Source organism: Jaculus jaculus, chromosome 3, assembly GCF_020740685.1.
Source record: "Jaculus jaculus isolate mJacJac1 chromosome 3, mJacJac1.mat.Y.cur, whole genome shotgun sequence".
Classification (NCBI taxonomy): domain Eukaryota; kingdom Metazoa; phylum Chordata; class Mammalia; order Rodentia; family Dipodidae; genus Jaculus; species Jaculus jaculus.
In genome coordinates this window covers 170,740,202-170,765,558 of record NC_059104.1, presented here as the reverse complement: position 1 = coordinate 170,765,558, position 25,357 = coordinate 170,740,202, and the positions used below count along the sequence as shown (strand labels likewise).

Here is a 25,357-nt window from a genome sequence, read left to right as displayed (position 1 = left end):
AATATTTTCTCGCTCTTCTCTGTGGGCACCCAAGTTCTGCCTAACAACCAGGTTCGTTTGTTCTCCCTCTCTCCCTCCCTCCTTTCTTTCTTTCCTTCTTTCTTTTTCCAAGGTAGGATCTCACTCTAACCCAGGCTGACCTGGAATTCGCTATATAGTCTCAGGGTGGCCTCGAACTCACAGCAATCCTCCTACCTCTGCTTCCTGAGTGCTGGGATTAAAGGCGTGCACACCACGCCCAGCTGGAACTTTTTTCCTTTTGTTTTTTTCCGAAATAGGGTCTTGTTCTAGCCCAGGCTGACCTGAAATTCACTGTGTAGTCTCAGGGTGGCCTCGAACTCACAGCAATCCTCCTACCTCGGTCTCCCAAGTGCCCTGCGCTACCATGCCTGGCTCTGGAAATTTTTGTTGTTGTTGTTGTTGTTATTTACAAGGGCAGAAAAGAAAAACAGAGAGAATGGGGATGCTAGGACCTTTTGCCTCTGTAAACAAACTCCAGACACATGTGCTACTTTGTGCATCTGACTTTACATGGGCACTAGAGAATTGAACCAGGGATGGCAGGCTTTGTAAGCAAGAGCCTTCAACCCCTGAGCCATCTCCCAAGGCTTTTTTTTGACCTTCCACAAAACAAAGATCAACATGGTTCATGGGGGACTGGGCATATATAAACCAAGGTCTCCAGATAAAGCCAAAACCTACTTCTGGAAAAGACCCCAGAGGACATTTATGGTAAATTATGCACTTGTCCTGGTATTCTTAACCCCAATTTCATTTGCCATTGGGAATCTGCCTTCTGCCTGCCACCTGGCCCATGGGATCACAGACTTGCTGAGTAAATACTCCCCAGTGCATCCCAACAGCCCCCACAATTCCCAAGGCCATGTATCAGCCCCTTCCCCCACCTCTTGCCACAGGTGCCCAGTATGTTACTACTCTAGGAGGAGGCACAGGAGTCCTAAGTGCTACCTCACCTGCCTATCTCCACAAGCATCAGCATGCCTCCCAACCAACATTCACTAAGTGCTTTCTGTATGCAAGACATAGGGAATAAAACATCATTCTTGCTCATGAGGCACTTATAGTCAGGTAAGGAGAGAGCCTTGCTCTAGTAATTCACTCTCTATCATCTCTTGATACCTCCCCTCCAAATGTATTCTGCTCATCAGCCAACCAAAAGGTATTTTCTTAGTCCCTATCTAGATTTTTTTCCTGTCCTACAAGCTGCATGGGAAATAGGTGGAGACAATGACCTCATCTCTGCCTGTAAGGGGTGTAAAGCAGGAAAAAGAGTAAAATTAAATATACATGAATCAGTAATAGAAGAAAATAACTAAATGCTAACTGTAAGTACATCCTAATTATAACTAAGTGGTTCCTGACCCTGCAAAGAGCAACATGATTCCACCTGTCATGCCAATGTCACAGCCTTAGAAATAAGCCTCTCACTGGAGCTTTGGTGGGGGCAAGAAAACTGCCTTCAGGAGGACAGAGGCTAAGGTGCCCACATCTTCCTCAGTCTTGGATGATTTTTTACCCAAGTATGGCCTATCTGTAAGCACTGACTAACTGCCCAGCTCTTGGGGCTGGGCCAGGATGACCTCAACTAGCACATCGAAATCAGGCTTTTCTGGTGGCTGGCCAGCCCCACTGGAAGATCACACTCAGAGAAGGTGGCAACAGTCAGCTGCTCAACTGGAGTTCTTTTTTTTGGCTTTGGTTTTTCGAAGTAGGGTCTTACTCTAGCTCAGGCTGACCTGGAATTCACTATGTCGTCTCAGGGTGGCCTTGAACTCATCCTACCTCTGCCTCCCAAGTGCTGGGATTGAAGGCATACGCCACCATGCCTGGTTGGAGTTCTTTTTTTAATAGCCTCTGCATGCTGGACTGGGAATACAGCTCACTGGTAGAATGCCTGTCTGGCCTGTGCAAGACCCTGGGTTCAATTCCCAGCATTGCGCGCGTGCACACACACACACACACACACACACACACACACACACACACGAGAGAGAGAGAGAGAGAGAGAGAGAGAGAGAGAGAGAGAGAGAGAGAGAGAGAGAGAAAGGGAGGGAGGGAGGGAGGGAGGGAGGGAGGGGGAGGGAGAGGGGGAGGAGAGAGGGGGAGGAGGGGGAAGGGGGAGGGGAAGTTTCTGCAATATTCAGTAACAAGAGACAACTGACCCAGATCTCTCTCCCGACACCAATCTGAAATTTTATTTTCAGTAAGAGGTGGATATTGCCCACTCAAAGTGTCAACAGTTGTGCCACTAAAAATGACCTGAAGTCGCTAGCCAACCTCTTTCTTCATCTCAAAGACAAAACGTGTAATCCTGAGGCCTTCCCAAGAGAGCCGTCTACAACTAGTCCACTTCTCAAGAAAACTTCTGTCAAGCCGGGCTTGGTGGTACACGCCATTAATCCCAGCACTCAGGAGGCAGAGGTAGGAGGATTACTGTGAGTTTGAGGCCACCATGGGACTACATAGTGAATTCCAGGTCAGTCTGGGCCAGAGTGAAACCCTACCTCAAAAAACCAAAAACCAAAACAAAACAAAAACTTGTGTCAATACCACGTGCCTTTCCCAGAGCCCCACAGGACAGAGGAGGAGGACACCAGGACCTCCCCAAGAACCTGGTCATCAAAGCCCACAGAGGGCTACTTCCTCAAGACTCCAGAACGGGTAACTACACACACGACAGCCACTGGCTGGTCATGACAGCTTCACTGGAGGAATGACTAACGACGCCGAGCTCGGTGGGACTACAGCTTTAAGCAGGCCTTGGCATGGAAACCAAGGGCTCCCAGCCAGAGCACCATCCTCCCCACCCTCCGCCTGAAATCTGAGGCAAGCTCCACCCAGAAGACTGGGTGACATGGAAAAACAGATCCCTGCCATTGTAGCCCTCTGTGAAGCATTTCACAGAAGGATGTGCTGAGATCCGGCAGCACCCACACAAACCCTCAATCAACACACACACAAACAACAAAACCCTCAGAACGCAGGCCTGGCTCGGGGGGCGCCTTCAGAGTTGTCACCTATCTCTTTGAAAATGAACTGTACCCAGAATCTAAAACTGAAGCTTCCCAAAGCTGCTAAGGCGCCCTGCTCCTTTTCCCTGGTCCAAGGAGGACTGGACACAGAGCAGTGGCATGTCAACGTATAACCTTTTGTCCTTACACTTCCCAAGCTGCTATAATGGCATTCATTATATCATGACTACTTTCCACACTTACAGGAAATCCTCTATGTTTCCACAAAAAAAATCCCAGACAAGTAAGAGTACACAAAAGAAACACACCTCAGGGACTAGAGAGATGGCTGGCCAGTTAAGGTGCTTGTCTGCAAAGTGAAAGGACCAGGATGGTTCCCCAGGACCCACGTGAAACCAGATGCCCAAGGTGGCACATGCATCTGTAGTTCATTTGCAATGGCTGGAGGCCCTGGTGCACCCATTCTTTCTCTATGCCTCTTTCTCTCAAACACGTAAGTAAAATAGTTAAATAGAAAAAAATAAAAAGGAAGCAGGGCTGGAGAGATGGCTTAATGGTTAAGGAGCTTGCCTGAGAAGCCTAAGGACCCAGGTTCAATTCTCCAGGTCCCGCGTAAGCCAGATCTGTGTATGAAGCTCATTTGCAGTGGCTAGAGGCCCTGGTGTACCGACATTCATCCTCCTTCCTCCCTACCCCCCCCACGTCTAAAATAAAAATAAATAAAATAGCTGGCATAGTGACGCACGCCTTTAATCCCAGCAGTCAGGAGGCAAAGGTAGGAGGATTGCTGTGAGTTCGAGGCCACCCTGAGACAACACAGTGAATTCCAGGTCAGCTTGAGCTAGAATGAGACCCTACCTCAAAAATAAATAATTAGCCTGGTGTGGTGGTGCACACCTTTAATCCCAGAGTGAGACCCTACCTCGAACAATCAGAATAAATAAATAAATAAAAAGTAAAATAAAACTTAAAAAATTAAGAAACAAAGGGAGGAGGGTACTTAATAGGTTGATATTGTATATATGTAAGTACAATGATTGTGATGGAGAGGTAATATGATGGAGAATGGAATTTCAAAGGGGAAAGTGTGGGGGGGAGGGAGGGAATTAACACGGGATTTTTTTTATAATCATGGAAAATGCTAATAAAAATTTTTTAAAAATCAAAATCCGAAAAAAAAAAAAATTAAGAACCACACTTCATTCTAACCCTGTCTGGATCCTAAGGAGTTAAAGCCTGGCCAGGTTTTCCTACCACCACGACTGAGGCTAATGCAAACCACCTGCCCAGATGCAGAGGGTCAGGTTTCTGAGCTCTGGGGTCTGTTCTGAAAACCATGCAGTTTCAGAGAAGACCCACACAGTCCAGAGAGCGAGTGTCTTGGAGGCAGCACTGCTCACTATGCCCCGCCCCCAGCCTGAGTGCCAACTCCCTAGACACTGCCCCTTAGCCACCTACGCCTGCCAGCCTGCCTGAACACCACCCTTACCTCAAGATAACACCAAGTGACCTTTAGTCTAGAGTGCCGTGATACTGTACTGACTTTCAGCTCACGGGCCCTTGCCTCCCGTGAACTCCCATTCTCTTGCTACTAACGCCCACTCCCAGAATTTCAGGATCATACATGTTCCCACCTCAAGGGATCATTTCTAGACCCTAATGCCGCCGCCACCACCACCACCCCCCACACACACACTGGATGGTTCCAAAGACCCACAAACTCAGTTAAGAATATGGCTGCCCTATCTGTGTGTCCATGTTCAACAATGAAATTTACACTGAATGCTGCCCTAACCGTAGCTGTAAAACTTACTCCTTTCTAAAAGGGAACCCCCCCCCCATCTGAGCAATAGCGTCATTCTAACAATGAACACTGTGATCTTGGGGCTCCTCCTCCTAGTCCTTTGGGAGGAGTCGATCAGGAGACACACAGGCTAGAAACAACACTCAAACCTTACCTGGCTGGGTACCCCAGAGGGGCCTCAACGTATCTTACTCCATGTTAATTCGTAATCAAAGAGAATAAATAAGTGCCATCCAGCACTAGAAAGGTTGAGGCAAGAGGACTGTTTGAACCCAATCTAAAACACCTCGCTGGCTCACCCCCCCCCCAAGCTTAAAGAAGGTAAAAAGCCAACAAGACCAGCCACTCGTGATAAGAAAAGCATCATTTACTTCCCATGGACTATGGTCCAAGTTCAAAGAGGTGATGGCATTCCTGAGGTCAGGCAGGAGCAAGGGAACTTGCGGGGTGTATTCCGTGCTTCCTCAAAGAAACTAACTTTAGGATCAGGCATCTCCGCCTCACACAGACCACCCCTTTTGTAGCCTAGAGCTTGGCCCAGAGCCCTGAGGCCCTGGAAAGGAAAACCCACATTTCTTCAAAAGGGGCTTACTAGCTGGGCATGGTAACTCATGTCTGCAATCCCAATACTTGGGGAGGCTGCGGCAGGAGGATCACCTGAGTTCTAGGCTAGACAGAGCTACGTAGCAAGACCCCGTCTCAAGAAGGAAAGAAAAAATAAATAATAACAACAACTTACTAACATCCATCCCTTTCCCCCAAACTCAGATCTGAAAGATGGGGCAGGAATGTTACAATCATGAGCTAGAACTGCAGCCTGCAGCCAGATACTGCGCGAGGTGCCAGGGGCGCAGGCGCACTCTGGGGGCCTGCCGGGGCAGCTCATAGGCGCCCCCCGCCCCCCTCCGCGCCCCTGCATTCACACACCCCGGGCCCTGCAGCTGACAAAATGAACCTGCTTCCTCTGCCCAGCATCGCAAACACACCCCGGAGCACACGCGGCAGCGAAGCAGCCCTGTGCGGGCTCTGGGGCAGGCGCCGTCGCTCGGAACAAAACCGGGCGGGCATGGACGAGGGAGGAGAGCGAGCCTGCTCTACGGGCGCCAGCTCCCGGATGTTGGCAAGCTCGGGCGCCCGTGGCGGAGCGTGTTTACGCGCTCTCCCTCTCCTCCCTCCCGGGAAGGATGGCGCAGGAAAGGGAGGCGAGGGGAAGAACCCACCCCACCCCCTCGCCCACGGTAGAACAAAAACCCAGAGAGGAAGAGCGAGGGAGGAAGAGTCCCGGGCCAGGGGGCCTTACCGGACTCCCGGGGCCAAACGGACCTACAGGTTTCCGCCGGCCATTAGCATCTGGATCCCGAGAGGCCCGGAGGGGGCCCGAGGAGCGCGGCCCCGCACAAAAGAAAAGTTGTGGGCTCTCTCCGCAGTCCGCCGGCCCGGCCGCGGCGCGCGTCCTGGCTGACAGCCAGAAGTGCGTCACGGGCCGGGCGGGAGTCGGCTTTCTTTAAAGGCCCCGCGAGCTCCCGCGGCCCGCCGGGACCGAGCGCGACGGCGCGGCGCAGGGCACGGCACGGCGCGGGGCGGGGCGGGGCGGCGCAGCCCGCGGACCCGCCCCCTTCGCTCCCCCCACCCCACTCCCGGCACGGAGGGAGGCAGCGGACACGGCCTGTCTCCCCCGCAGCTCTGGCCAGCTCCCGGGGCACCGAGGAGGGAGCGCGGGGGCGGGCGTGTCCGTGTCCGGGAGCGGGAGCGCACACTTGCCCGCCCGCGCGCGCGCACTCAAAGCGCAGGCCTCTGCTCGGGCGCCGCGGCCACCCCCGGGCCGGTCCCCGCGGGAACCTGCACAGCCGTACCTTCTGCGTGGCAGGGCCAGGGTGTCGCGCCTTGCCCGCTCCTCCCCCTCGGCCACCCAAACTGGCAGCCCGGGCAGATTCTGGCCTCGAGGGCAGGCCTGCGCGGTCCTGTCCCTGTCCGGGTGGCTGCGCTATTGTCGACGGCGGAATGGCCGCCAAAATCCCAGCTGTGCTGCCAGAACCGAATCCCCCGTTCAGCTGAGCATTTGTGGGGAGGGGCTGAGGGGCCAAGGCACGGGACCCAGCACCACAGGCACTGACGGCGACCTTAAAACACACAGGCACTGGGACCCTTGGGCAGTCTGCTGGTCCTATAGAGCTGCAAGACAGACTCAAAACCACTGCAGTGGTTCCACCCACTGGGCAACCACCTTCATGACGCTGCTGGGGAAGCCCACATTTTACAATCAGAAACATTTCGTGGGCGCCTACTATGTGCAAAGTGGCGTTTATAGGGCATTGTAGAGAGTCCCCAAAGATCTGCACTAGAGTACGTTAATTCCAAATACGAAATGGACTAAAAGGAATGAACTCAAAATTATATTTCAAGAGAGCATGTACTAACTTCTACAAAAGATACAAAGAGGGCTGGAGAGATGGCTTAGCGGTTAAGCGCTTGCCTGTGAAGCCTAAGGACCCCAGTTCGAGGCTCGATTCCCCAGATGCACAAGGGGGCACACATGTCTGGAGTTCGTTTGCAGTGGCTGGAAGCCCTGGTGTGCCCATTCTCTCCCTCCCTCCCTCCCCCCCCCTCTCTCTTTCTCTCTCTCTCTCTCTCTCTCTCTCTCTCTCTCTCTGTCTCTCCTCCTCCTCTCTGTCACTCTCAAATAAATAAATAAATAAACAAAGAAAAATTCTAAGCAGCTGAGAGTAGGGAAGGATCATGAAAATGAGCTGACATTTTTTAAGAACCCGAACCACCACCTGGACTTGGATGGCTGCATGAGTGCATCCTTGTACACCTAGATTCTATCAGTCTCTCCAGGGTTTTCCAGGTCCAGAAGACCCCATGGACTCTGGCAAGGTCGCACTCAGAAGAGCTGCTTTGTAGATGGTCAGGCCTTGAGGAGAAACGGGGAGGCCATGTGCAGCCTCGGAACTTGTGAGGTCCAACATCAGCATGTGACAGGAGGGAAACTGAGGCAAGAGAGCAGAACCTAGAGAAACACTTGAGAAGGAGCATGACAGTGAAGTGGGCAGGATCAGCCCATTTCAGTTCTGAGCCCAAGAAGGTGAGGAGGCAGCTTCCAGCCCTGCTTCCTCCTGGCTTCTGGAAGGGTGAGCAAAAAAATGGGGCTCTTGGGCTGGAGAGATGGCTTAGCGGTTGGGCACATGCGTCTGGAGCTCGTTCGCAGTGGCTGGAGGCCCTGGCGCGCCCATTCTCCCCCCCCCCCCCTCTCTGTCTCTCTCTCTCTGCCTCTGTCTGTCACTCGCAAATAAATTTTTAAAAAATGGGGCTCTGGTCTGTCGGAGCTGGGTCCTGAGCAGCTCCACCTCCTGGAGTGGCCTGCAGGACAGCCAGGCTGGAGGGGCCACGTGTCTAGACTGTCTTTCATGCTGCAAATTTGGTCCTTGTCCTGGAGGGGATGGGCAGAAGATAGTGCCAGCTTTACCTGTGCTGGCCCTTCACTGACCACCCTCTGGCTCTTCCAACATCACAGAGATGATGAGTAATCCCACAAACTGGAGCAGCAGGTGGCCTGCAACCAGTGAGGTGACGATGACATCGGCTCTGGGCAGAAAGTACTTGTGGATGACACGCTGGCTGTCCATGGAGGGCAAGAGAATAACCCAGGTCGTGGAGTAGGGGAAGATGATCAAAGTAATGGTGACGAGGCCAAACCCTGCCACCTGGTCTGTCCCCGTGGCCTGGATGAAAGGGAAGGCGTTGTTTAAGTGACTAGTGTAAGAGTGCTTCAGCCAGTTTACCCCTGACACTTATCACGCACTCAACAGTTGTACAGAAGGCTGACAAAATAGATCTCATCTCCCCAACACTGTACACAAGAAACAGGCCACATCACTTCCTGGTCTGGTGACATTTCAATATGGATCTTAAAACGCATAAAATTTTCCCAATGGAAAAGGGGAGAGAAGGGCAGAGGAGAAAGCAGAGGTATGGAAGCAGTGAGAGAACGGGTTCAAGGGGGTACACTGAGGTTATGAATTTCAAAGAATCAAAAACTTTTATTTATTTGAGAGAGAGAGAGAGAAAAAAAATGGGCACATCAGGACTTCCAGTCGCAAATAAACTCCAGATGCAGGCACCCTCTTGTGCATCTGGCTTATATGGGTCCTGGGGACTCGAACAGAGGCCCTTTGGCTTTGCAAGCAAGTGCCTTAACCACTAAGCCACCTCTCCAGCTCAAAGACTTTATTTTTAACACACACCTATGACAGAACTGTGTGCCAGTTACCCTGGCATATGGCAGTCTATCAGCAAGGTGAGTCAGGAGGCTGCTGCTCCAGTGGGCAGCAGATTTGTGAAGACACAAAGGGTAAGGAAGAGAGTGGAAGAAGGGGCATGAGAAGCACGGAGGAGACAGGCAAAGGACTGACAGGCAGGAGGGAGCTGAGCATGGTGGTGCACGTTTGCAATCCTAGGAGAGAACAGACAATCACTGCAAGCAAGCAACTTCCAATCTGGACTACACAAGAAGTTCCAGGCCGGCTGGGGCTAACTAAAGAGATCTGACAAATAAGAAAAGAGAGAGAAAGGAAAGAAAAGAAAAAGGAACCAGGCATGGTGGCACATGCCTTTAATCCCAGCATTAGGAGGCAGAGGTAGGAGGATCCATGAGTTCAAGGCCGGGGCTAGAGCAAGATCCTACCTCAAAAAACTGAAGGGGGGATAAAAAACCACAAGCAGGAGGAGGTAATACACAGGAGAGGAAAGCATGAAGGTGATAAATGAATCAAACTGTAGGTGAGAGGTATGGACAAGAGAAAAGCAGAACACACAGTAGTTAATACTTGCTGAGTACCTACTATGTGCCCCAGAGCATTTTACTGACTTAATGTTTATTACCTCATTAAGCTTAAATACCCTCTTTATGAAATAGGAGCATTACCACCCAACTGCAGAGGAAACTAAGCCACAGAGACAAATTTGCCCACTGCTAGAAGATCACATTCTATCAGTTGGTGTTAACTACATAACCCTTGGCAAGTCACCTCTGAGCCTCAGATCCCAATTTGTAAAATGAGAGACTTCTGCTACGAAGTGATGAGGATTAACTCCATAAATCTACAAGGTACCTGGGACACTGGTACAAAAGGTACAACTGGACGCCTTGCAAAGGTTAGTTCCTATTTGGTATTTGGTCCCCATCACTAAAATGTCCCCCTGTGGATAGGTCACCACTGTGAGAGGGTGCTCCTCCCAGTGCAGGGCATGGTCCTCAGGTTGCCTGCCTTTTCCCTGTCAGTCTGCCTCTTGGATTTTACTTTATAGAAAGCTCAAGTCCAGTTCCTCTAGTATTGAACAGTTAACCTATGGGGAGAGGTTAAAGATTGTGGGTCCAACCACTGAGGGGCTTTCTATGCAGATTTTTTTTGTCTGAATTAAAATAATAATGACCATGTGCACTTGGAGATCAGAAAAATGATGTGCAGTGTGCATTTGGCACATGTACTTCCTTATGTGTATTTGCATAAAAGTAAAAGTCTTATCTTGCATCTAGGATGCCAATTCCTTAAGGGCATATCCTAGTTCCCTCTTTGTAGGTGGCCATCGGCCCCTAGCTCACTAAGGCTCATTAAATTTGCTCCACTGAACTACATTTGGATGGCAGTTTTCCAAATGCAGCCATCTGACCACCATGAGGCTGTCTCTGGTGAGTATAGCCAGGTCAGACGGAGGCCCACAGCTGAACACACTGAACACTGCTTCACCCACTTCCTCAGGCCCTGCTGCCCATTCTCACAGTGTTCTTGGTAGTTTCTGGTTAGCAATTGCTAGAAGAAGAAAGGAAAGCACTTAAGCAAGGAATACCACCAAAGCAAAAGTAAAGCCAATGTTGAGTATTTTACAGAAAAACAAAGTGGCAAACATAATTTACAGACACAATGAGCACTACAGAAAATGGATGAAAGTAACAGGTAGACTTGCCACATCTGGCACTGTCAGCCCTGAAGCTTGGTAGCCAGGACAGAACTGAGATGGTGGCTCCACTTCCACCAGCCCCAACCCTGCTCTGTACTCAAGGCAACAGCTGCCAGCTGTGTGGCTACAGAGGGGCTGAAGCCTCCTCGGGGACCTTTCTGCCAAGTGGCCAAGCTCCTGTGCCAGTTCTATGGTCCAGCCAGGAAGCCTGGCCAGTTTCTCAACTACTTTCTTCCTCTCCTGTGAGCAGTAGAGCTGCTCCAACCCCTCTCAGCACAGACGGATCAACTTGGCTCCTGCCTGTTTCTGTAAGCTGCTCACTGTTTCCAGAAAAGGGACAAAAGTGGTAAAAATATCTTTTTAGTTAATTTGCATATGTGTGTGCTGCAAACAAATGCTTGTCCAACTTTCTGTGGGAGGCTGGGGAATTGAACCTGGATCAACAGGTTTTACAAGCAAGTGACTAACTACTACACCATCTCCCCAGTTCTACAAAAACTTTCTTTAAACTTGGTATGGTGGTACATGCCTTCAATCCCAACACTTGGGAGGCAGAGGTAGGAGGAATGCTATGAGTTCGAGGCCAGCCTGGGGTAGAGGGAGATCCTCACCTTGAAAAAACAAAGGAAAAAAAGGAAAAAAAATAAGCGGGGTATGGGGGTACATACCTTTAGTCTCAGCACTCTGGAAGCAAAGTACTTGGTGCATAGGAAGTATTCATTAAATGTTAACTATTAATTACAACAGTAACAACAATAATGATGGTCTATAGGTATTTATTATCCAGGACATCATGTGACCAAGACTAGAAAGCCTTGCACAAGGCTGCTTTTTAAAAAATATTTTAATTTATTTATTAGAGAGAAAGAGAGAAGGAGCAGATACAGAATGGGCACACCAAAGCCCTTAGCCACTGCAAACGAGCTCCAGACACATGTGCAAACTTGTGCATCTGGCTGCACTTGGGTACTGAGGATTCAAACCTGGGTCCTTAGGCTTTGCAGGCAAGTGCCCTAACTACTGAGCCATCTCTCTAGCCAAGCCTGTTTTTTATTTTTTAATATTTTTGTTCATTTTTTATTTATTTATTTGAGAGCGACAGACACAGAGAGAAAGACAGATAGAGGGAGAGAGAGAGAATGGGCGCGCCAGGGCTTCCAGCCTCTGCAAACGAACTCCAGACGCATGCGCCCCCTTGTGCATCTGGCTAACATGGGACCTGGGGAACCGAGCCTCGAACCGGGGTCCATAGGCTTCACAGGCGAGCGCTTAACCGCTAAGCCATCTCTCCAGCCCTAGCCAAGCCTGTTTTTAAGATGAGGAAATCTGAAGTTCAGGACTTAGGTGACTTACTTCCATGAGTTGGTCATCTAAGCCATAGCTGTCTACCTTGTCCCTACCTTATCCTCTATTGTACTCAATCACTGGATGAATAAATAAAAGCTAGTACTCCCCCCAAGCCCAGGCTGACCTGGAACTCACTCTGTAGCACCAGACTGGCCTCGAACCTACCTCTGCATCCCACACCCGCCATAGCTGTGATTAATAGCCTGCGCCACCACACCCAGCAAAGCTAGTACATTCTAGATAACTCAAAGAAACCTTGTATTTTCATCTTCTCAAACGATCCCTTATTAATTTTTTTTTTAATTTTTGTTTGTCTTTTTCAGGTAGGGTTTCACTGTAGTCCAGGCTGACCTGGAATTCACTATGTACTCTCAGGGTGGCCTTGAGCTCACAGTGATCTTACTTCTGCCTCCAGAGTGCTGGGATTAAAGACGTGCACAACTGCAAACGAATCCAGATGCATGCGACCCCTTGTGCATCTGACTTACGTGAGTCCTGGGCAGTCAAACCTGGGTCCTTTGGCTTTGCAAGCAAGTGCCTTAACCACTAAGCCATCTCTTCAGCCCCAAGTTATGATTTTGTTTGTTTTGCTTTGCTTTTTTGTTTTTCCAGGTAGGGTCTCACTCTAGCCCAGGCTGACCTGGAATTCACTATGTAGGCTCAGGGTGTTCGTGAACTCACAGTGATCCTCCTACCTCAGCCTCCCCCAGTGGTGGGATTAAAGGTGTGCTCTACCACACCCAGCTTGTTAAATTATTTATCTATTTACTAGAGGGCTGGAGAGATGGCTTAGCAGTTAAAAAGTGTTTGCTGGTAACACCTAAGGATTACCCAGTACCCATGGAAGCCAGAGGCACAAGGCGATACATTCATCTGGAGTTCCTTTGCAGTGGCTAGAGGCCCTGGTGCATCCATTTTTTTCTCTCTGACTCTCTCTCTCAAAATACATACACACAGGGCTGGAGAAATGGCTTAGCAGTTAAGCGCTTGCCTGTGAAGCCTAAGGACCCCGGTTCGAGGCTCAATTCCCCAGGACCCACGTTAACCAGATGCACAAGGGGGCGCACGCGTCTGAAGTTCATCTGCTGTGGCTGGAGGCCATGGCGCACCCATTCTCTCTATATATCTGCCTCTTTCTTTGTCTGTCACTCTCAAATAAATAAATAAAAATTTTTAAAAAAATACATACATACATACATACATACATACATACATACATACATACCAAAGAGAGAAGGGAGGAGAGGGGAAGAGAAGATGGGTGCACCATGGTTTCTTGACACTGCAAAGGAATTCCAGCGGTATCTGCCATATTGCACATCTGGCTTTACATGGGTAATGGGGAACTGAAACCAGGCCCAGAGGCTTTGCAAGTAAGTGCCTTTATTTTTAGTTTCTTTTTTAGCCCAGGCAAACAGAATTTACTATGTAGTCTCAGGGTAGCCTAGAACGCATATTGATTTTCCTACCTCTGCCTCCCAAGTCCTGGGATTAAAGTCATGCACCACCATACCCTGCATAATCACAGAGTCATCTCCCCAGACCCCCAGCCCCTTTGTTTTTTCAAGATGGGATTTTGCTCTCACCCAATATGGCCTGAAATTCACTATTCAGTTTCAGGCTGGCCTGAAACTCACAGTGATCCTCCTACCTCTGTCTCCCAAATGCTTAGATTAAGCCATGCACCACCACACCAGGCTTACATTCTTTTTATTGCTAATTTTACTTATTTTTCATTTTTGTGCACACCAGATGCAGTCATCATTTTACTTGGGTGCTGGGTAATTGAATCTGGCAGGCTTTGCAAGCAAGTGCCTTTAACTGCTGAGTCACATCTCCCAACCACCACAAATCTTTTTTAAAAAATTATTTATTGGGGGGGAAGGGAGGGAATTACCATGGGATATTTTTTTATAATCATGGAAAATGTTAATAAAAATTTAAAAATTAAAAAAATAAATATAAAAGATTATTTACTTGTTTGTGAGAGGACACACACACACACACACACACACACACACACACACGTGGAATGAATGGTAATTGGCATGGCAGGTCCTCTTGCCACTGCAAACAAACTCCAGATGCATACACTCTTTGTGCATTTGGCTTTATGTGGGTACTGAGGAACTGAACTCCAGGCTGACAGGCTTTGCAAACAAGTGCCTGAGTCATCTCTCTAGCCCAGCAGCTTCTAATCAAACAACCAAATAGCTCTAAAAGCAGCCACTGCTGCCAGCACTCAGGAGATAGAGGTAGGAGGACCGCCATGAGTTCAAGGGCACCCTGAAACTACATAGTGAATTCCAGGTCAGCCTGGGTTACAGTAAGTCTCTACTTTGAAAAACCAAAAAAAGAATAAATAAAAGTAATCACTGAAACCAACTTTTTTGCTTTGTGTTTTGAGGGTGGAAGAGCTAGACAACATCAAAGGACCAAAACTCTGAAGCAGCAAGCCCAAAGAAGTCTTCCAGAAGGAAGCCTGTAGGGCTGTCTCCAGCTAAAGAGGGGAGGCTGGCTGGAGGGAAGGCTACTTTCAGAGGTCTGATTTACCACTGGCCCTTTCTCCCTCTCCACAGGCAGTGGCTGGTTAATGAGTCAGAGCCTGAGGTTCCTGGGGAGAAAAGCAGAGGGCAAAGCTAAACCCAGAGAGGATTCATTAATAAATCTAAGAGGCCCTACTTGGTTCTCCCTCAAGAAGGCTTTTCTGCAAAACACCTGAGAACCTGTTCATCCTGTTTCAGTGTCAGTGGAATAGAATGGCTTGGTGTCCCTACAGGCAATGTATCTGCACAATGTTTGCTCATAAACACAGAATTATGATAAAGGGGAAAAGAAATAAGGAAAGAATATTTGACTGTAAAAACAATTAGAACCTGTGAATGAGGAGTTGGCTCAATGAGTAAAGTGTTTGCCATATAAGCATGAGGATCTGAGTTCAGATCCCCAGAAACCATGTAAAAACCAGGTGTGGCCTCCACCTGTAATCCCAGGGCAGGGAACATGGAGAAATGATGAATTCCTGGGGCTCACTGATCAGTCTAGTTGAATTAATGAACTGTAGGTTCAGCAACAGACCTATCTAAAATGAGCCAGGCATGGTGATGCACTCCTTTAATCCCAGCACAAGGGAGGCAGAGGTAGGAGGAACACTGTGAGTTCATGGCCAGTTCATGGGATTACATAGTAAATTCCAGGCTAGTCTGGGCTAGAGTGAAATATTTAAAAATCAGGAAAAAAAAAAAAAAGAGTAAGGTAGGGGATGGCTCAGCAGTTAAGGCCTATGCCTGCAAAGGTAACTACCCAGGTTTAATTCCCCATTATTCAAGTAAAGCCAGATGTACAAAGTGGTGCATGTATCTGGGACTTGTTTGCAGTGGATGGAGGTCCTGGCACAGCCATTCTCTGTCTGTCTGTCTGTCTGTCTCTGTCTCGCTCTTGCTCTCCCTCCCTCCTTTCTCTCCTATCTTTCTTTTTACAAATAAAAATATTTTTTTAAAGGAAGAAAAAAGGTTGTATTTCATCACCTTAAGGTTTCACAAAGATATCACAGGTTTAGGGTTCAAATCATCACATCTTGATGACTTCTTAAATACTTCTCAAATCACAAAAGTATATTAATCTGAGATTATTCTCAAGATTTATATGCAATTACAACCAATGATGTTCACCATGAGGAGCACACAGCTATACGAAAATAGAGCTCAGTGAAGAACATTGTAAACATTTTACAATGTTTTAAAACAGGAAAGATGGCCCCACCGCCAGCGCAACTGCCGGCAAGCACCAGAGACCAGGGGAAGGGAGATCACAGCACCCAGCACCAGTAACCAGAGCAGCAATCCAACGACCCAGCCAGCCTACTTGAACCCACAGCGCACCAAAGAGGGACCCAAGCAGCCAGGCAGCATAACTGAGATGAAAATCATCCCAAAAGGTAACGGGGATTACACCAGGTCAGTACCCACCAAATAAGCGTGGTATATAGGCCTGAACCAGAAGTGTTAATGGCACCTTCCATAGCAGGATAAATTATATGTTAAATCTGATGCATGGTCAGGTTTGCCATTCTTAAATAAGTTATATTATGGGCTGGTTATTTGTTGCTTCTTGATTTATAGTGGCTTTGCTTCCTCTTCTGTTGTACATTAGGAAAGGGTCTCACTTGCTCACAAGCTGGCTTGGAACCCTCAACAGACCAGAAATCTTAACCTCCTTGTTGACAGGATTAAGGGTGTGGAGCACCACACACCATAATGGACAGTGATATTGTTAGACAATCTGGTTGTCAAAATATCTAGTCTTGCATAAATAAATACTCTGTGCTGTTTTTCATTGAAAGTATACATTGTTTAGTTAAATTTTAGAATCTGCCTGTATTCTGTTCCACTCAGCCTACTTGAATACTCTCATAGCAGGCAAACCCAACACACCTAGGGTCACTTTTGTAGATACTCTTGAGTCTTGAGAGGCACACCTAGCACCTTAAGCTCCTACCCTGAAGATATAAACATCAGATTGATTGATACATCTAATAATACCCAGCTAACTAGAAAATCCAATCATTAAATAATCCAGGATGCAAAAATATATACATTATAACACAAGAAACACCAAAAATCAAGACAATATATATCTATCAAAAAGTATTAATGCATCAGAAATGACCTCCAGTGAGAATGAGTTAGAGGAAATGCCTGAGAAAGATTTCAAAACAATGATTATAAATATGCTCAAAGAAGTCAAAGAGAAAATCAAAGGAATGAAAGAGGAAATCAAAGGAATCAGAGAACACACAGGACACCAATTTAATGAAATAAAGAGGGCAATAGTAGGCATAAATGAGGAAATAGAAATAATAAAGAAAAACCAGTCAGAATTACTAGCAATGAAGAACACAGTTAATGAAATTTAAAAACACTGTAGAAAATCTCACCAGTAGAATGGATGAAGGAGAGGGCAGAATATCTAAGCTAGAAGACCAGGTGGCAGATCTAATACAGGCCAACAAAGAGAAAGACAAACTTATAGAAAAGTATAAGTGGGAATTTCAAGATATTCAGTAGAAGAAAACTTCTCCTAAATTGGGAAAGAGGTGCCAATGCAGATACAGAAATCCTTTAGAACACCAAACAGACAAAACCTGGAAAGAACCTCTCCTCACCATATTATAATTAAACTATCAAACATACAAACCAAAGGAAAGATGACGAGGATTTTCCGCAGTAGTCGCTAACTAGGTAAATGTTAATGTTCACTGTGGTATGAAGAGCAATTTTATCTTTGCTCAGATGTAGGAGAATCACCATGAGTTCAAGGCCAGCCTGAGACTACATAGTGAATTCCAGATCAACCTGGGTTAGAGCGAGACCCTACCTCGAAAAAGCAGTATGTATTTATATGGAACTGTAACTCTTGGAGACAGCCTAGGTAAAGAGACATGCTGTGTTTGATGTTGCAAGCCCCTGGAGGTAAATTCTGGACAGGTCACTTACCAGCTCTAAGCAAGTCACTTGCCCTAGCCTGGGTATTAGTAAAGAAAGGGATTAGAGGCTGGAGAGATGGCTTAACAATTAAAGTCTGCAAAACCAAAGGACCTCAGTTCAATTCCCCAGTACCCACTTAAGCCACATGCACAGGGTGGTGTGCATGTGTCTAGATTTGTTTGCAGTGGCTGGAGTCCCTAGCATGCCTATTCTCTCTCTCTCTCTCTCAAATAAATAAAAACTAAAATAGTTTCTTTAAAAAAAAGAGAGAAAAAAAAAGAGAAATAAAAAAGAGAAAAAAAAAAGAGAGAGAGAGGGCTGGAGAGATGGCTTAGCGGCTCAGCACTTGCCTGTGAAGCCTAAGGACCCCTGTTCAAGGCTCGATTCCCCAGGACCCACGTTAGCCAGATGCACAAGGGGGCGCATGCATCTGGAGTTCTTTTGCAGTGGTTGGAAGCCCTGGCACGCCCATTCTTTCTGTCTATTTGCCTCTTTCTCTCTCTGTTGCTCTCAACTAAATAAATAAAAATTTAAAAATAAAATAAAATTAAAAAGAGAGAGAGTCAGGTTTGGCAGAGCACACCTTTAATCTCAGCATTCAGGAGGCAGAGGTAGGAGGATCACAGTGAGTTCAAGGCCACCTGAGACTACATAGTGAATTCCCAGTCAGCCTGGACTAGAGTTAAACCTTACCTCGAACTGCCCCTTCAAAAAAAGAAAGAAAGGGATTAGGGGCTGGAGAGATGGCTTAGTGGTTAAGGCCCTTGCCTGCAAAGCCTAAGAACTCAAGTTTGATGCCCCAATATCCATGCAAACCAGATGCACATAGTGCACATGCGCCTGGAGCTTTTATAAAGTGGCTGGAGGCTATGGTGTGCCCATTCTCTCTCTCAATCTGCTTTTCCTCACTCTCTCCCTCTCTCCCACCTCCTCTCAAATAAATAAATATTAAAAGAAGAAGAAGAAGCAGGCAGGTGTGGTGGTGTACACCTTTAATCCCAACACTCAGGGGGCAGAGTTAGGAGGATCACTGTGAGTTCAAGGCCGCCCTGAGACTACATAGTGAATTTCAGGTCAGCCTGGGCTAAAGTAAGACCCTACCTTGAAAAAAAAGGAAAAAAGAAACTTGGACTGGAGAGATGGCTTAGTGGTTAAGGCATTTGCCTGCAAAGCCAAAGGACCTCAGTTCAATTCCCTAGGACCCATGTAAGGCAGATGCACAAGGTGGAACATGTGTCTGGAGTTTGTTTGCAATGGCTAGAGGCCCTGGTGCACCCATTCTCTTTCTCTATTTGCCTCTTTCTCTATCAAATAAAAACAATTGAAAAGAGGGCAAGGGGACACTGGCTATAATACCCATAAGCCCACCCTCAACAATACACTCCCTCCAGGAGGCATTAATTCCCAAATCTCCATCAGCTGGGAACCTAGCATTCAAAACACCTAAGTTTATGGAGGGCACCTGAATCAAACCACCATACAGTGAGAGTCCAAAGGCAGCCTCCTGGCCAAGTTCCTTCTTGCTAGAGGAGGGAAGTCTTTTTGTTCTATTAAGGCCTTCAAGCGATGGGACGAGTCCCACTTGTGCTATGGAAAGCAACCTGTATATTCAGAATCCACTTATTTCTGCATGCTTGCCTTCTTCCCTCTCTCCCTCCCTCCTTTTCTACTTGTTCTTTTCTTTTTTTGAAGCACGGTCTCACTCTAACCCAGGCTGACCTAGAACTCTGTAGTTCCAGGCTAACCTCAAACTCAGTGGCCCTCCTACCTCAGCCTCAAGAGTGCTAAGATATGCCAATGTGCCACCATGCCTGGCTTAGAGGCTATTAAAATAAATATTTTTTTTAAAGGCATCAGACACTTAGGAGATAGAGGTAGGAGGATCACTGAGTTTGAGGCCAGTCTGAGATACATAATGAATTCCAGGTCAGTTTAGGCTACAGTAAGACACTACATTAAAAAAGGGGGGGGGGGGATTTATGGCTGAAGAGATGACTCAGCAGTTAAAGGTCCTTACTTGCTTGCCAAGCCTGAAAGCCCAATGACCCAGGTTCGATTCCCCAGTACCCATCTAGAGCCAGATGCACAAAGTAATGCATTTGTCTGAAGTTGGTGGCAGGAGACACTGGTGCAACCATACTCACACTCTTTCTGGTCTATCAATAAATAAAAATATTTATAAAAACAAATTTTTAATAAATGGGGATTAGATTAGATCCTAACCTTTCCACCCTCAAAAATTCCCATGAAAAAGCCGGGTGTGATGGCACACGCCTTTAATCCCAGCACTTGGGAGGCAGAGGTAGGAGGATTGCTGTGAGCTCAAGGCCACCCTGAGACTCCATAGTGAATTCCAGGTCAGCCTGGGCTAGAGTGAGACCCTACCTCAAAAACAAACAAACAAACAAAAAAAAAATCCCCATGATACTATACCACCCGCCCCCAATATTTTATTTTTATTTATTTGACAGAAAGAAAGAGGGAGAGAGAAAGAAAAATGGGCATGTCAGGGCCTCCAGCCACTGCAAACGAATTCCAGATGCATGTGCCACCTTGTGCATCTGGCTAACATGCGTCCTGGGGAAATTGAACCTGGATCCTTTGGCCTTGCAGGAAACTGCCTTAACCGCTAAGTTATCCCTCCAGCCCCCACCACAATGTTTTAACAGAACTATTCTCAAGATACAAACAAAGTAGCATTGGTTAGTGTTTCCTTTCCAAATCTTACAGTGATCATCCTACCTTTGCATCCTGAGTTGTGGGACTGGAAGAATGCGCCATGACCCCCAGCTAACTGAAATCTTTATAGAGAAACCTAGGATACAGTTCAAGTAAAGGATATTAAGCTTCCACCTGATTGTTTGTTTTCCAAGGTAGGGTCTTGCTCTAGCCCAGGCTGACCTGGAATTCACAATGAAGTTTTAGGCTGGCCTCGAATTCATGTGATCCTCCTACCTCTGCCTCCCAAGTGCTGAGATTCAAGGCAAGTGTCACCACGCCCGGTCCATGTGGTTCGTGAATCAGTTTTACAGTTCTAGAAAACTTGTTGGATTTGAGTGTAAAACCACTGTTCAAGTGAATGTTTTATGTCTGAAGACAATGACAAAAGAAGCAAGGAGCTGGAGAGAGAGCTCAGCAGTTAAAGGTGCTTGCCTGTAAAGCCTAACAACCTGGGGTTCCGATTCCCCAGTGTCCACAGAGTCAGATGTACAGTGGAGCATGTATCTGGAGTTCGTTTGACACAGAACATGGCATGCCCATTCTCTCTCTCTCTCTCTCTCTCTCTCTCTGGCTTGCAAGTATTTTTAAAAAGAAGCAACAGTTCTAAGGAATACTTATGAGAAGCCCTCACAACCAATTATAAGTGAAGAATGAGAAAATTAAAACATTAGGAGTATTTCTGAGTTTCTAGGTTAGTGTGTGGGTAGTGCCAAAACCCAAAAAAGGAAAACACAAGTAATAATAACTTCAATTTGCTGAGCATGGTATCAACTCTAACAAATACGAATATCCTTACTGAAGAGGTTTTAAAATATTGAGCACAAAATAAGTAAATAAAAAAAATATTGAGCAGGCCGGGCGTGGTGGCGCATGCCTTTAATCCCAGCACTCCAGAGGCAAAGGTAGGAGGATTGCCATGAGTTTGAGGCCACCCTGAGGCTACATAATGAATTCCAGGTCAGCCTGAGCTAGAGTGAGAGCCTACCTCAAAAAAAAAAAAAAAAAAAAAAAAAAAAAATTGAGCAAACAGTCCAATTACCATAAGGCTAATATGTAGCAGGATTAAAATTCAAACCCAAGTTTGTTTCACTCCAAAGTACATAACCTATAGTATACAATTTGAGAGTTGGGTCTTAACATGGGTTGTCCATGAGGTTTATACTTAGAAATCATCAGAAACACTGGGCATGGTAGTGCACACCTTTAATCCCAGCATTTGGGAGGCAGAGATAGGAGGATCACTGTGAGTCAGCTTAGGCTAGAGTAAGGCCCTACTTTGGAAATAAAAAATGAATCAAAAACTAGTGAATACTCTTCGAATTTAGTTACAAATTTGGATCCCACTTGAAACAATATGAATATAACTAGAAGAGGATCTACAGTGGGATCATGCTTGTTTACTAGGCCAGTAAACAGGTGGTATATTCATGTGCAATTGAAATTTATTATCTGTCTACCGAGGCCTGTCTTACACAATTCCAGTGTGCACCTGCATTGAGAGGAAGGGGAGACTGGGGAAAATTCTACCCGTCTAGGATTCTTTTCAGTTCCTCTGCATTTCTATTTTTGTTACACTTATCAAAAAGCTACTGTCTACACCAGTGTGAACAATTAAAAACAAGACGTGGGCTGGAGAGATGGCTTAGCGGTTAAACGCTTGCCTGTGAAGCCTAAGGACCCCAGTTCGAGGCTCGATTCCCCAGGTCCCACGTTAGCCAGATGCACAAGGGGGCGCATGCGTCTGGAGTTCGTCTGCAGAAGCTGGAAGCCCTGGCGCGCCCATTCTCTCTCTCTCCCTCTGTCTTTCTCTCTGTGTCTGTCGCTCTCAAATAAATAAATAAAAAATTAAAAAAAAAAAAAACAAGACGTTACAAGTACAGTGGTTAAGAGAATGAATTTGAGGTAATTCTTCATTTTCCCTCCTTACTTCAGGTCCCTATCATCCACTCTCGGGATCCTACTGTCCCCATCAAAATAGCTCCCTGACTTTATGTGGCTCTGTGCCCCTGAGCAAGTGTTTTCTACAAAGTGTTTAATATAATCTTGTCTCAGAGAGGTAGGTAATATTTTCACCTTATCAAAGACAAACAAAAAATAGAGTTTGTGGGCTGGAGAGATGGCTTAGCAGTTAAGCGCTTGCCTGTGAAGCCTAAGGACCCCGGTTCGAGGCTCAGTTCCCCAGGTCCCACGTTAGCCAGATGCACAAGGGGGCGCATGCGTCTGGAGTTCGTTTGCAGAGGCTGGAAGCCCTGGCGCGCCCATTCTCTCTCTCACCCTCTATCTGTCTTTCTCTCTGTGTCTGTCGCTCTCAAATAAATAAGTAAATAATTAAAAAAAAAAATAGAGTTTGTGCCAGGTGTGGTGGCGCACACCTTTAATCCCAGCACTTGGGAGGCAGAGGAAGGATTGCCGTTAATTCGAGGCCACCCTGAGACTACATAGTGAATTCCAGGTCAGCCTGAGCTAGAGTGAGATCCTACCTCAGGGCGGAGGGGGGAATACAGCTAGTATAAAGAGATAATATTCCACAAGTATGTCCCTTGAGATTGGAATATTGTTAGTCATTTGTTTTTTAATTTATTTATTTAAGAGAAAGTGACAGATGAGTGAGAGAATGGGCATGCCAGGGTCTCTAGCCACTGCAAATGAACTTCAGATACATGCGCCCACCTTGTGTGTCTGGCTTATATGGGTAGTGGGGAATCAAAGCGTTTTTACTGCTAAGCCATCTCTCCAGCCCGTTTTTGTTTTTCTTCAAGGTAGGGTCTCACTCTAGCCTAGGCTACCTGGAATGCACTATGTAAATCCCAGGCTGGGCTCCAACATGCATCAATCTTACTCTGACTCCAGAGTGCTGGGATTAAATTTTAGGGCTGGAGAGACGGCTTAGCAATTAAGGCACTTGCCTGTGAAGCCTAAGGACCCAGGTTCAATTCTCCAGGTCCCATGTAAGCCAGATGCACATGGTGGAGCATTCATCTGGAGTTCGTTTGCAGTGGCTAGAGGCCCTGGTGGGCCCATTCTCTCTCTCTCTGTCTCTACTGAATAAATAAAAATAAATTTAAAAATAAAATAAAATAAAATTTAATGTCACCACACCCAGCCAATAAACTCTTTTTTTTTTTTGAAACAGGGTCTTATATAGTATGAGCTAGTCTTAAACTTGCTATGTACCCTTGAGCCTGTGATGGCCCTGTCCCTCCAAGTGCTAGGCATTACATTACGATCTTGTGTCCCACTCAAACTGTTTCAGAGGGGAAAGAACCCCAGGCTTAACGGCTGTTAAATGACTTGCTAGAGTTCACACAGCAGAAAACTGAACAATGCAACTGTGATTCTCTACTACACAGTTATGTCTTGTATGCAGGTCTAAGAGAGAAAAGAAGGAAGGGAGGAGAGGAGGGAAAGAAAGGTGACACGTGACAGCATTGTTGGTAAACGGGACCTGGCCTATCAGGGCCCCCTCGCCCTGCCACCTGCAGTGTCGCCCCACCCCCACATCAACGTGTGGCCCCAACCTTGTCTCAGCAGCTGCTTCCAATTCAACTCATGGGTAGAGTTCACTTGAGGAATTAAACCTATTTTGTTATAGTCCTGACCTTGGCAAGTGTAGACAGGCCCATCAGCTCAGCTACCTAAACAACTAGAAAGGTGAAAGAACATACCATCACTGGGAAATAACACATAATAGGGAGGTATCTAAGTAAAATGCAAAACACCCCATTCACCAAGCCTCAACCCGCTTCCAAAGGCACTCCTCTCCTCAGCAGCAACCACGGGTCAGTTTCCTACATAACCTCTTTCAGACTTCTGAAGCATACCCCCATAAACTCACACATTTGGCAAGTTGCCTTTTTCACACATAAAAAGTTATTTGTTGGCGTGGTACTGGCACACAAGCAGACATGTAGATCAGTGGAATAGAACAGAGGACCCAGATGTAAGTCCAGGTAGCTATAGCCACCTGATATTCGATAAAAATGCCAAAAATACTCATTGGAGAAAAGACAGCCTCTTCAGCAAATGGTGTTGGGAAAACGGGATATGTATTTGTAGAAGGATGAAAATAGATTCTTCTCTCTCTCCATGCACAAGAATTAAGTCCAAATGGATTAAAGACCTTAACATCAGACCGGAAACTTTGAAACTGCTAGAGGAAAAAGTAGGGGAAACCCTTCAACATATTGGTCTTGGCAAAGACTTTCTGAATATAACCCCAATTGCTCAGGCAATGAAACCACAGATTAACCACTGGGACCTCATGAAATTACAAAGATTTTGTACTGCAAAAGACACTGTGAATAAAGCAAAGAGGCACCCTCCAGAATGGGAAAAAATCTTCGCCAGCTATATATCTGATAGAGGATTAATATCTAGGATATACAAAGAACTCAAAAAGTTAAATAAGAAATCAAACAAGCCAATAAAAAAAAGGGCTATGGAGCTAAATAGAGAGTTCCCAAAGGAAGAAATACGAATGGCATATAAGCATCTAAAAAAATGTTCTACGTCACTAGTCATCAGGGAAATGCAGATTAAAACTACATTGAGATTCCATCTCACTCCTGTCAGATTGGCCACCATCATGAAAACAAATGATCATAAATGTTGGCGGGGATGTGGAAAAAAAGGAACCCTTCTACACTGCTGGTGGGAATGCAATCTGGTCCAGCCATTGTGGAAAACAGTGTGGAGGTTCCTAAAACAGCTAGAGATTGATCTACCATATGACCCAGCTATAGCACTCCTAGGCATATATCCAAAGGACTCATCTCATTTCCTTAGAAGTACATGCTCAACCATGTTTATTGCTGCTCAATTTATAATAGCTGGGAAATGGAACCAGCCTAGATGTCCCTCAACTGATGAGTGGATAATGAAGATGTGGCACATTTATACAATGGAGTTCTACTCAGCGGTAAAGAAAAATGAAGTTATGAAATTTGCAGAAAAATGGATGGACCTGGAAAGGATTATACTAAGTGAAGTAACCCAGGCCCAGAAAGCCAAGCGCCACATGTTCTCTCTCATATGTGGATCCTAGCTAC

General features: G+C 46.6%; 1 protein-coding gene across 4 annotated transcripts in view; it reads right to left on the bottom strand.

Annotated features, from left to right (window-relative positions):
• The window catches only part of Numa1 (nuclear mitotic apparatus protein 1), an 83,813-nt gene that overhangs the window by 42,359 nt on the left and 16,097 nt on the right, over positions 1 to 25,357 (bottom strand). For 2 of the 4 annotated variants that reach the window (XM_045146230.1, XM_045146234.1), the window contains exon 1: positions 6,098 to 6,290. The exons of 1 other annotated variant lie outside the window; for it this stretch is intronic. The gene's annotated coding sequence lies outside the window, so the exon portion shown is untranslated. Of the gene's footprint in view, positions 1 to 6,097; positions 6,291 to 25,357 lie in introns of those variants that run through there. One more of the 4 variants, XM_045146233.1, reaches the window with a different exon arrangement.